Source organism: Rhipicephalus microplus, chromosome X, assembly GCF_043290135.1.
Source record: "Rhipicephalus microplus isolate Deutch F79 chromosome X, USDA_Rmic, whole genome shotgun sequence".
Lineage (NCBI taxonomy): Eukaryota > Metazoa > Arthropoda > Arachnida > Ixodida > Ixodidae > Rhipicephalus > Rhipicephalus microplus.
In genome coordinates this window covers 69,343,347-69,356,351 of record NC_134710.1, presented here as the reverse complement: position 1 = coordinate 69,356,351, position 13,005 = coordinate 69,343,347, and the positions used below count along the sequence as shown (strand labels likewise).

The following is a 13,005-nucleotide window of genomic DNA, read 5'->3' as shown; positions in this document are numbered from 1 at the left end:
AATTTGTCAGGAAGACACTCGTACACCCATCACGCAGTCGTACAATACCTCTTGCTCCACAGATCCTTTTCTCGAGTAATAGCCCAGTATTGTTTTCTGCCATTCCTTCATAATCGTTGTACACATATTTTTTTACGGTGACAACTAAGATGGATCTTGCAGGTACTGTTACATCATCACCTGCAATCTGGAGCGCATTGAATCGTTTTTCACTTTCGAATGTCGCGATGGCGTGTTTCGTCAAGAGCGAGACGCACGTTTTCTGTAAGTTCATCACTGCGCCATTGGCCTGCAAAAAGTCCATTTCGATAAGTGCATCTCTTGAACACTCCGACAGGAAAATGAAGCTGACGACGTAGGTGAAGCCGCGTATCCCGACACTAGAGGTACACATGCCTGCCGGATCGATAAGGTGTACCCCGGCGGTTCGCACTTGTGGTCCTATCCAAGGGGTCAGCACTATTTTCAGCATTCTGGCAAGTCCCCTGCTCATGACGGAATAGTCTGCGCCTGTGTCTACCAAAGCAGTCGTTTCGTAGCCGTCTATAATTACCAACAAATCAGAAGCAACGTTACCGTTTCCGCACGTACTCTCGTGTCCATCATCACATTTTGAAATCGGCACTGGAGGTTATTTTCTTGCGTCGGCAGCGGACTTACCTCCCCAGGTTGCCGTTTCTATTTTTCCCGAAGCGGGCTTTGGGTAAGTTACCTCGGAGAGTTTGAAGATGGGCGCGGACTTGGTGACCGATACCTCAGTGGCGCTGTCGACCGAGACTGATGCTGCTGTGAGAAGCGAGCACCTTGACACATTGACAAGTACTCCTCGATTTCAAAACGTCGTTCCCCATTCCGTGGTCAGGCAGAGTTTACGGGAAAACCACGAAGTCCAGCTCGGCGATATTCACACATCCGGTAAAGATGGCCAGCTTCGCCGCAGTGATAACAAAGCGGAATTCGATCAGGTGTGCGCCGTATATAAGCTTTTCGGATCCTCGTCTCGGCTGGGGACGGCGTGACTCGAGGTTTTGGCAGATACGTGCTTGCTGCGGTGAAATAAGGTCCAGGGGCGACGAAAGGAGGTACAGGGGCGCCTCTCAGCACCTCGGCGTACGAGACTGCGGGCTGCATCGGAACCGACGCTTGAACAGGCTGGCTTTGTGGCTGCTGCTCACGGACTGCCTGTCTCACCTCCTTCCGAACAACTTCCGCTAATGACGAGACCGTTTAGGGGTGGCCGTTTAGCTTCTAGAGCTCTTCTCGAACCACCGATCGAATGAGCTCTATTAATACGTCGATGCCATTCCCGAAGACTGCTGGCACCGCGTCTACGGATGCGACGTTAACATCTCGATTGTCGTGCCTCGCTCGCTGTTGCAGACTCTTTTCAACCGTTGTCTCCTCGGTGCGAAATTCAGCGACGTTCCGCGGGCGGCATCGGAACAAACCAGCGAAAATCTCCTGCTTCACCCCACGCATCAGGTGCTGAAGTTTCTTGTCCTAGCTCATATTTTGATCAGACCGGCGAAATAACCGGCACATGTCTTCCACATACATTGCGACGCTTTCATTGTTGCGCTGGTTTCTTGCTTGCAAGGCAGCTTCAGCTCTTTCTTTGCAGTCTGTACTCGGGTATATGGCCAGCAGCTCCGGGCCCATCGGAAATCATCCCACGACCGAATGGCACCTTCATAGTTTTCGAACCACGTTCGTGCGCTGTCCTGCAACGCGAAATAAACACGTCGGAGCTTCCGTTCTTCGGTTCATCCGTTGCAGTTGGCTACGCGCTCAAAACCCTCCAGCCAATCCTCGGTGTCTTCATGAGGATCGCCATGAAAAGGGTCGGACATCCGTGGCTCATCGCAACGACATGCGTGGCAGCGACTGGAGACGAAACGACGTGTGCGGCAGCGGTTGGAGACGACATTCGGTACTCTCTCCAGAGGCAGCTGGAGACACTCTAGGCTCTGTTGGCAGGGGAAATTCCGGCAGCTCACCACGCAGACAGCTGGAGCGCTGATGTACTGGCGTGAGCTCAGTTGGTTCGACTGCTCGTGGTTCCGGGCTGCTTCCTCGAAGTCCAACTGGGTTTGGGATCATTACCATATTTTAACAGGAGGGCTGTAAAGAAAAGTATGGAGGAGAAGTAGAGATTGAAAAAGTTGAAAGAGGGAGAGAAATAGAGAAAAAATAATAAAATAATTAAAAAAGAGAGAGCTAGCAATTAAAAAGAAACAGATGCAAAAAAAAAGGGAGCAAGCAAATATTCAGTTGGGAGGTGAAAGAGTAAAAGCTATATAGCCAAGCTCACCAACTCTGCAGTGACTCATTATGCGCCTTATGCGTGAAAGAGGCGCTAACTTTTTTTCAATGTCCAGTAATGTAATCTAAGCCATGTGAAAGTTTGAGATTGTGTGCAGATGTGTTGCACAGATATATGTCATCTAAGTGTGCGAGGGCAGTACGTTGTGAATTCTCAGGGGCTCTCAAACATGCCTCAAACAATTGATTGAATCTCCTCCAAGTGGGAAGTGTGTCGTGTCATTTGATTTCATGGATGCTTAATGCAAATAATTCATTGAAATTGCTGAGTGAGTAGTAAGTGCCAGGGAGCTGTCATGATCAGGTGACTGCCAAGTGCAGGAAGAGCAGCAAGAACTTTGAAGCGCAAGACGTGCATATATACAACGATCACCAGACAACGAGCATGGTACAGAATTAGCTGAATGTGCTAGGCATAGCTTCTATGTGGAAGACAAAGTCCTATGAATCCGATCAGTAGCAGTGAGTGACAACCATATGTAGAGGTGCAGCTGGAATGTGTATATAATGTTTCAAGCAAAATATATTCCATAATTTGTTCTAAACAAAAACATATAGGTTTTATGTCGTTGTGTTTCCTAATGAGGTGCACGCACATTTTCTGGGTTAGGCACAATGTTCATTTTATTTGCCGCACTTAGGGTTTCGCACAAATAACCATATATGATACGCAGGTGTGTCCTGAGGGGAAAAGTGTGTTGAGTGAAAGAAAAGATTTAAAGGGGCCTGTGACACTTTTCAGCATAGTCAGAAAATGCTGTCGATCGGTATACTCGAGAGTCTTGAGAACACACGAGCATTATAGTACAGCATGCGGCCTTAAAATTACAATTCAGATACATACAAATCGACTCTCTTTTCTTTCTACAAATGACGCCATATACCCCATTTCACAACCACTGGCTAATCTGCATCGTGAGCTGCATATAGATAAGTCAGCCGCTGACTTAGCTTCGGACTTTGTCGTCAAGACGAGAAGACAAGCAATTACAATGTGCTACAGATATCCGAAACTCTGCCTAGTCTGTTGTATGTGCTGCCTGTTGGTTCTGAAAATGAGTCTTCTTCTTTCCCTGTCCCTTTCTCTGTATCTCTCTTTCTGTTTATTTTTCCCTCTCTCTCTCTCTTCAGTGCATATCTTTTCTTTCTGTCTATCTTAACTTCCGACTTTTTTGTTTCCTTTTTTCCTTGTATAGGAATCAATCTGGATTCATAAGGCTCGATCGTGAGTTTTCATGTTCACATTTTTTTATTAGCATGCACAAGAGAAGAATGGGAGCTCTTGCACTTTCTTTATGATGATTTTTGTTGTACACCAAATGCCAGCCTATTCAACGTTTGTGCACCAATACAAGCGTTGCTTTAAATAGTCCCTAAACCACCCAGAGGTCGAAATTCAGTTGCAGTGGGGAAGTTCTGCATGAGTGTATCACGAACACGGGAGCCGTGAGAATTTTCCGAAACGGTGCCGTAATGACAGAGTTAGACGCATTTGATAGTAGAAACGCGGCGATGTCACTCCTTCCCCTTTCCTTCGCTACCCTACGTTGGTATTCTCTCGCCGAGTGTCTCTCTCAATCTCGCGTGGCATACGCCATTGCCGACGCACTGCCGGTAGCCAAGACTCCGTCCCTCGGTCGACTCCGTCAACTAGCTGCATGCTTGTTGGCTAGTCACTGCTGCCATGCTGGCCCACGGTGCTAATATGAATCGTGCCGGTATGGACCCTGTGTTACGGGCAGCAGTCTGAAGTGCGCGCACGCACGTGGGTAACACGACGAACAACAGCAAGCAGCGCGGAGAGCTGCTTGCAAACCAAACGGAAGTCGTAGGCTCTTATAATTGTTCGACCAATCACACCATCAATGTTCTGCGCATCAAATAATCAAGTTATCAGCGTCACCCGGAGGCCCAAATGGCAGCAGGAGAGGAAGAGGAATTGTTTCTTGGAATTTGTGGCGCGCCAGTGGCTCGTAGCACTGCCACATGCAGAATCGTTGATCGCGAGAGTATCCTGCACACAATCTGCATGTTTATTACTCGTATCGTTAAAAAATATCGGAGGTATGTAGTTTAGGGTTCATTCAAAGATGCGTAAATGAAGCAGCATGAACAAAGAATACTATGGGTAAGACACATGCAGCATGTGCTGCAAACGAAGATTGATGTGCCCGGTGTTCAAGTGATTTGAGAGGCCGGCATATCTGTCCTCCCATATGTTGCCATGCACGTCTCCGTTAGAGGAAATTTTGTAAGGAACTATGATTTATGGGAAGGTGCAGAGTTATTCTAAAAAGGTCTAATGGCATCAATTCATACTGCTGTCTGATTATTACAGCTGGTAATACAACTGACATTGTATCAAATTCTGTACACCCAACCTTGATCTTGTTTTGCCATCCTACCCTGGCACAAGGTTGGATAATATGTACCTGCCTAATATAAGTGGTGCCTGCATACCTGCATATCGGTTCATTTATTCACCTATTTATTCATGATACCTCATAGACTCTGATGTGGAACATTACATGAGGGGCAGGCACACTGAACGAATGGCTTGTTGAGTTAGATTTTGCTGATTTACAGATGGTCTTCAAAGCTAAATTTGAAATGTGAAATATATTAGTAATGAGGGCATTATCAGATAGAAGGACATGACATTGTTGGGAACTATGCCAAAAAATGGAACACTGATAGACACATGGCAGATTCGCAGCGATTTTATTCATGCATGTGGCGAGAAAAGCATTCTCTGGAATATTGATAGAGTTTTCTGGGGTAACGAATTTAAAAATCTGCAGTGAAACGGTTGTCGAGCACATATGCAGTGAGAGGTGTGCGAGAGAAAAGACAATCTAGGTATTAGAGATGAAAGACTTCATATGTCTTCCACAAGAATGAATCTAATACATTTTTTCTAGACCTCTATTTCAGAGAAATAATTACGTTACTTTGATGGTTATTATCAATTGTACAGTCATTTTTTGCTTGAATTTAATTGAGGTCTAATATGTAGCTAGTTTGGATAAAGATGATGCTGAAGACAAGTTTTGGCATAGATAATTACCAAATAACCGATTGGAGGAATTCATTAACTAATTAATATGATGAGTCCAAGGCATGTCACTAGATGCATGCCCTCCTAGATATTCAGATGCCTTGTACTGAGCTAAAATGTGACTTTTAGTTAGGGGTAGGAATGCACTACATTATTATGACACTGATGAAAAAACTCAGGGGAGCATCTTATTTACATTCAGGCACAATTTGCCGCTCCATTCTTGTATTAGGAGGAGGTCGTGCTAGAGAGTAGAGCTGTCTTTTGAATGTTATTGGTGCGACACCATCTGCAAAAAGACATATATTGTACTGGACAACACATTAAGTGGAAAGTCTTTCATATGTCTGTGAAAGAGCAGCCTGAGGACATAGCCTTGGGCTACTCCTTGATTATTTCTACCCCCAGAGCAGATGCTTCAAAGAAATTGCACAGGTTTATAAAAATAATAATAAACTTCACTTACATATGTAGCAAACTAACTGCATGTTTTTACACTGGATATTGAAAACTGTTTGCTTCAGAAGAATATAGACCTTTCACCACCAAAGCTCCAGAAATATAATGAAAAGTTGCAGTTTATATTGCTGTATTATCTCGAATTTTGATGCTTCTAAGCACAGTGCCCATCTGAATTGGATATCCAACTGTAAAAAAAAATGCCTGTATCACTCCACAAAACACTAGTTGAATGCTTATAAGTATGCATTTAGACGTAATGTTGCTAAAGAACTTTAAATTTTTAAGCAAACTTCCTTCACATTTCTTGTTCAAAAATTTTGGACTATGATCAACTCCTACGGGACAAACTTACAATTCTGGAAAAGCCATACGTATCATCAAACTAGTGAAAAATGCAGTGCACATCTTCGTATGACATATTTTATAACACAAAACAACTAAATTTGCATATTCTACAATTACAATCCAACCACAAGTGAGCCTGGCATACATAAACAAATGTCGCACTGATGTCAATATTTCCTCATTATAAGGGTGCATGTTTGGTTCTTTTTGACAAGTTATGTATACCATTATCCGGCCCTTTCCAACGAAATCATTCATCTACCATGGTATCAAATCGCCTTGAATCAACTGTCAATGCACAGTCAGTCTTGAACCAAGTCACAAGCTGTAAGACCTACAATGTTTTTTCAGAGGTCTCTGTGCCTTTATGGTGCTTGATGTATGCTGTGGAAGTCAAAGAAAAAAAAAGAAATCTCTCGAAACGGGTAGGTGCAACTTTTGTGCCTTCATGAGTGTCCCCTTGTTTCTGCTACATATATGAAGCTTGTACCAACTAACCCAAAGTAGTGCTCTATTGAGCCCTTATATGATGGGTTGAGGGGGACCACTAAAGTGCCGAGTTGGGCAAAACGCATATTTTTAAGGTTTGTTCGTAGGCACTGGACAAAAGGTGCTTTCTTGGCTAGTCTCATTTCTTAGGGAGATTAGATGGTTCCAAAATTTCGCAGCTGCCTTTTTATCTTTTTTATGTACTTCTGCCAGCCACTGACCCCCTTTTTTCTAATTTTTTCATTGATCAGGAGGGATGCTTCCCTTCTAGAGCTTAGAAAGATGTCCCATTTTCTTTCAACATCATCTGTCGGTTCACCCCGCTGCTTAGCATGTCTGTGTTCCCAAGAGGCTTCCTGACGTTTTGCTATGGCTCTCTTGACATTCTCGACCCACCAACTCTTTGGTTTGTGTCTTCTTTTCTGGGGTGACTTGTCACGTGCCTTAGCAAGCTCTAGCTCAAACAGTCTAATTAGATTCCTGTATGTCCACACTGTTTTAGTATCCTCAGTGATTACTTTCTCAATTTGTTTAGTAGCTATTTCTATTTGCCTTCCTGAATAAAAATTTTCCTGTAGTTGCTCATCTTGTCTCCTTCCCACTTTCACTGTTCTTCCAAAACTTAGCTTGATACGTTTGTGATCACTACCCAGACTTCTGGAGCCACATTCATCTATGTGCATTCCCCTGAGCCTATCATACATCCTTTGTGACATCAGGGCATAATCTATCGTTGACTGCAGCCTTCTTACTTCTCATGTTATTTGCCCTTCACACTTCATAGTATTGTTGCACATGATGAAATCATGCCTTTCACACATATCCATGATCATTTTGCCGGTTGGGTCAGTATACCCATCTATATCTTCTATGTGCACATTCATATCTCCTAGTATTATTATCTCCCACTCTCCTCCTAATTCCTGAATGTCCTTTGATATACACTCCACCATTGCCTGGGTTTCCCCTCTAATGTTTTCTCCCATCCACAAGCACACCAAACCAAGCGGCGTCATCTGCCCAGCTACTTCCCCTCTTAACCATAAATGTTCCATGCATCCCTGCTTGACTCTGCGCCAACCAATACTTTTATGTATAAATGCACCAATTCCACCCCCCTTTTTGCTGCCTGCTATTCTATTGCAATATTCCCATACGTAGTCCAGATTGCAAGGTGGTTGCTCCATGTCCCGAAGGTGTGTCTCCACAACCCCATATACCATCAGCTCCTCCTGCCTCAACTGCTCTTCTATCTCTTCCCACTTTACTCTAGTCCTGCCACCCCGCATGTTGATATAGCCTATGTCTGACTTAGCTCGGCCCTTGTGCTTACGTCGATTTCTTCTCCCACGGACTCCGTGTGGCTTGAATATTTGTGCCCCTTCATAACTGTCTTTGGCTACACTGTGTGGCCTCAGGGTCGTCCTAGAAACGCTGTGGCTTGACGACCCATCCTAGTTTGCCAACCTATTATTGCATGGAGGAAGGAAAAATATAGGAGAGGCCCCTCCGTGCGTTATGGCCTCTCCCATGGAGGAAGGCTCCGTGGGATGTACCCGTTAGATCGGGCGGCGGCTAACGCTACCTAGCCGTAATACTTAGCGAACCAAAAACTAGATTTATCTTTTTTTTCTCCTTTAAATAGTGAACTTGAGAACTGGTACGTTTCAGTGAAGGGTTTAATTTTCACTCGCGTCTTGACTTTAGCCACTAGTCAGATCACCTCCTTCTAGTTAGTCCTAGCCACTTAAAGTCTATTTTGCCCTCCCTGTTTCTAAACCCCAGTGCTTTGAAAAACTCTGCGCCATCATCCTGAACTATAGGGTGAAGCCCTTTACAGAACATTATCAAGTGTTCGGCAGTTTCCTCTCCCTCTCCACACACACTGCATACTGTGTCTACCCCTTCGTATTTGGCCCGATTTGTATTGGTTCGCAGTAGACCCGTCCTGGCCCCAAACAGTAGCGAACTACCCCGTGTATTATCATAGATCCTTTCCTTGGCGATTTCCTGCTCAAAAGTTCGATAAATCTCTAGTGCGGACTTCTTAATCATAATTCTCCACATGTCAGTCTTCGTTTCCTTCACCTTCTTCTTAACCGATAGTTCTTTTTGATTTGACCCCCTGCTGTTTTCCAAGTATTTACCCGTCAATTTACTACTGTACGACGATTGTCGCGTCATCTAGTAATGAAACTAAAAACGCCTTTTTTTTGCACGCAGCAATTCACATAAATGATCAATGTATCCTTATTATAAACATCACACTTTTGCTTTGTTTATACCGGGTGAACACACTGGCGTATGATTTATATTGCAATATTATGAATATTTTCAATTAAAATATTTAGCGCCTCTTGAAAAGTGATGGAAACAAAGCAAGCTTTCCAAAAAGTCAGCGTTATGGTGGTTATAGTCATATGGTTATAGTATGGTGCCTTCTAGCCAAGAGTCTGAATTTTAGCTCTATGAGGTGAGGCCACTAGCCGATCGCCAATCCAATGCGCGCGCGCGCACTCATCATGGCCTGTTGCAACGCGAAACTTATGCAACGCCAAAAGGAACCTTGCCTGAGTAAGTTCAAGCTTCTATGAGTTATGAGATTTTGGTGGTAACGGTGGTGACATGGTTCGCTTAAAACCCTGCAGCGTGGTGTGTACGGACACGTGGGAGTACTAAAAAATGAGGCCCTCGATGGTTCGCTGATCACGTGCAGTTGTATGGGCCGTTTCCAATTTTAAGGGCCCTTTAACAAGCTACGGAAATACGGTACGGTATTACAAAAAAGCAGAAGCGGTATTACCGTTCCTTCTTTTCCGGTCATCGATCTTTTGACAGTGAAGGCACCTCAACAGCACAACAGCTTTTCAAAAAGTTACTATGGGGTTGTCACGCCTCGTTGTAGCTTGTCAGCCTACGCATTGGTTACGAGGAACCTGTCGTTCGGGGGACGCATTGTGAAAGTAAGAGCGCTGCCGTACTGCCCTACCGTATTTGCGTACCGTATTTCTGTAACTTGCTACGAGATCCTATTGAGGCCTTCTTAGTCGTGGACTTTCTGGCCATTTGTCCTTTCTGATGTGTGTAAGTGATTCCTAAAAGAGAGAAAAGAAGATAAAAGTGAGCCCCGTAACTGTCTCCATCATATGCGACACCTCAACAGTGGCTCACGAGGGATGGGGGTCAGGAGAGATTAAAAGGGATAGGGATAGAGTTTGGGACAGAGAGACCCACATACAGAAATAAGGAGAAGATATGAAAGATGGACACGCTCGCTGGAGTGCGAGGACGGGCCACCACTCAGCGAGAGCTTCACGGCGTCGGGAGATGGTGGAGGGCGAGTCGCTCAGCCAGAGCTGCGCTGTCGTCGGAGATCGCGGGGGCACAACCGGTCGGCACTAAATTCAGTGAGCGAGTCCTTCTGATGTGGCAATCTAATGTTATATGGGAGTCACTTGTATTGTCGCGTTACCACATTTGATCATTGCAATTCATTGTTTCACGCATGACCATCGCTGTAGTCCGTAGCAACGGTGCGGCGGCTGCATTTCCGATGGAGGCGGAAATGTTGTAGGCCCGTGTGCCCAGATTTGGGTGCACGTTAAAGAACCCCAGGTGGTCGAAATTTCCGGAGCCCTCCACTACGGCGTCTCTCATAATCATATGGTGGTTTTGGGACGTTAAACCTCGCATATCTATCTAGTCCGTAGCAACGGAAGTGTTGTGCTGCTAAGCACGGGAATGACGTTCCAATAAGAGCAAGATTGGAGGGGGCATTGTGCAATGCAATAGAAAAAAAAAGAAAGTAGTTGGCCTGTCTCACACAAATCAAGCGTTGCTTGGCCCCATTTTCTCGATAGGGACGCACTCCAAATAATTGTGCAGCTTGTCTTTCTGGGAGTAAGACTTTTTGTTGGACAAGTCGGTCAAGCTAGACTTAGCTAAGAAGCAATTTTAACGACTAAGGTTGTAGCCCCAGGTTACGCTTCTGCTAGTGCTGGCCATTGATGACTGTGTGGCTTTGCACGTGACGGTATGTCCGTAAATAGGGGGGTGAAAGGGTTCTGACCTCAGATCACCTATTACTGTAAATTTCTACACGAAGAACTTTTGTGCTATGACCAGGCTACTGTACCACAAAGGCTCCGTGCTGTCGAAGCGATTCCACTTGATCCCAATATGACAATACAGTTTCGCCAGTGGCGCACCGAGTAGCAGCGTTTCTGTAACACCTTGAACATGTTACTCCAAGTTCAAGATTTAAATGTTCAAAACTTTCTTGCCATTTTGAGAAATATGAGCTACAACATCTAGAGAGCAACATTAGCACCATATTGATATGTGTTGATTGATAAGTGTTAGGCTGTGTCTCGCAAGAAGCGTGGACAGACTTTTTGCCCATTTAAAAAATTTGTACTATAACTCATGTAACGTTATGCATGTTTTCTTTTTCCTCATAGCAAATAGAAAACTAGAGCTGCCCCTCAACAAAGACTTGACACCAACTTATCAGCCATGAGCTATGGGGAAGACATGATCCAAGCCATCTAGAACATCGGTGAGCCTGACAAGCTCACTAATGGCGAGGATCTCATCGTCTTGAAGCTGAAGGAGCCACTGCCAAACGGCCACTCTGTCCCTAAGCCTCTTACGGTGGACACCGGCCGATCTGTACTCACAATGTGTCAAAAAGATCTTACAAACTGCCGAGGCTTCCTCGCCAAGCAGTGCTATTCCACGGTGCTATTCTCCGGTTTGCCTGAGCTGAAGTCGACAAAGGGATTCCTTGCTGCTGCGAGGGATGTCGTCTTCAAGTCACCGGAGCTGATTATCGTGCACAATAGGTAAGCTTGCACTCACTGTGGTGCGGGCTTCTTACATTGGTGTTACACAGGAACTTTTCGTCGTGATCAGGCCTGGTTCGGACTGAATTTTTTTATTGTGATTGGCTCCTGTACACAAACCGCAGAAGAGAGTTAACGATGGCTGAGAAACTTGATCCCAATCGTCGTACCTAAGGGATACTGACACAAAAATTTTTGCCTAGCGTTTTTTTGCTGCTAGTGTTCCTAGGAACCTGTTAGTCATACACTTCTTTTTCTGCAGCACATGACAGATAAATAATTACAGGCTTGTTATCACTTACCAGTTTCTGTTTCAAGTACAACGAGCCACCGGGTGAAACTCACCACCTAGCTTGTGAAATGCTCTACCATGTCAGCACGCAGAACTGTGACCCACTTTTGCACGGTTCGCATCATGAATGCTTTTCAAAGAGTAAACGGGGCAGCAATGTCATCAAACACAAAATGTTCAACTCGTGCGCCGCGGCCTTCATAACTTGCTATGGCGCGGTAACGTGAGAGAACTGGGGGGTTCCCAAGGGTCCCCCTTTGAGAATGTCAGTAGAGCGATGAAGTCGATCGCTCACACAAAGTTCAAAATTGATTCAAAATACCTTCCAAGCTATATTCGCAGTTGATGTTTGCTGATGATATACGCATGTTCACGGGAATCGATCTCACAGGCTATCTCGGCCGCAAAACTTTGTAGCCCTTTAGTTGGGATTGCCAGTGCATGGTGTCGTCCTCCTATCACAGTGGGACGTTATTATTGGAGCAAGATGTGGAACTGTTGGAGTGAAAAAGTGGTCAGAAACAAATCACAGAGACAAGCGCCGACTGTCAGCGAAACTTTGCCAGATTTACTACGGTCTCACAATGTAGGCCCATGTTATCATTATAAACGTGTGTGGCTGTTGTGCTAGTGCTCACTCACTTGGGCGTATGTATAGGCCCTTTAGCAGCGGTGGCTACGTCTGTGTACCCATCTTGTTTACGTTAGTTGTGTCGACTTGGGGCGAAAAGGGATCAAGATACATTGCTCATTAGACAACCTAACCTCTATAGTCAACATGTCTTGACTTGATCTCAGTGTGCTCTGTGTGACTAACCGATTGTTTTGGTGAAGGCACTACAATGTTCCCATGGTTGCTCAATGTGCTACCTTCCGGAACCAACATCAAAAGTATTACTTTCACAAAATTAACACAGCCACAAAATATCCGCGCACACATTTTCAACACAGCCTTTCACTGTTTTATGTCAGAATAGAACCTGACTGCTAGTATATATAAATATTTAATTAAATGCTAATTACAAATATTTATGGGAACTTATACAAAACAACACATTGCTTCATTTCCTTTCTTGGAATCTAATGCTGTGTGCCTTGGAATTATCCTACACTTAAACCTCGATATAACGAATGCGGATACAACGAAATATCGGTTATGAAGAAGTAAATGAAAAATAGTCTTGCAATAGATA

General features: G+C 44.6%; 1 protein-coding gene across 2 annotated transcripts in view; it reads left to right on the top strand.

Moving 5' to 3' along the window:
* Positions 1 to 13,005, top strand: part of LOC142775598 (uncharacterized) — a 70,787-nt gene that overhangs the window by 55,033 nt on the left and 2,749 nt on the right. Inside the window, exons 5-6 of one of the 2 annotated variants that reach the window (XR_012886810.1) lie at positions 6,539 to 6,612; positions 11,137 to 11,520. The gene's annotated coding sequence lies outside the window, so the exon portion shown is untranslated. The remainder of the gene's footprint in view (positions 1 to 6,538; positions 6,613 to 11,136; positions 11,521 to 13,005) is intronic. The other variant, XR_012886811.1, reaches the window with a different exon arrangement.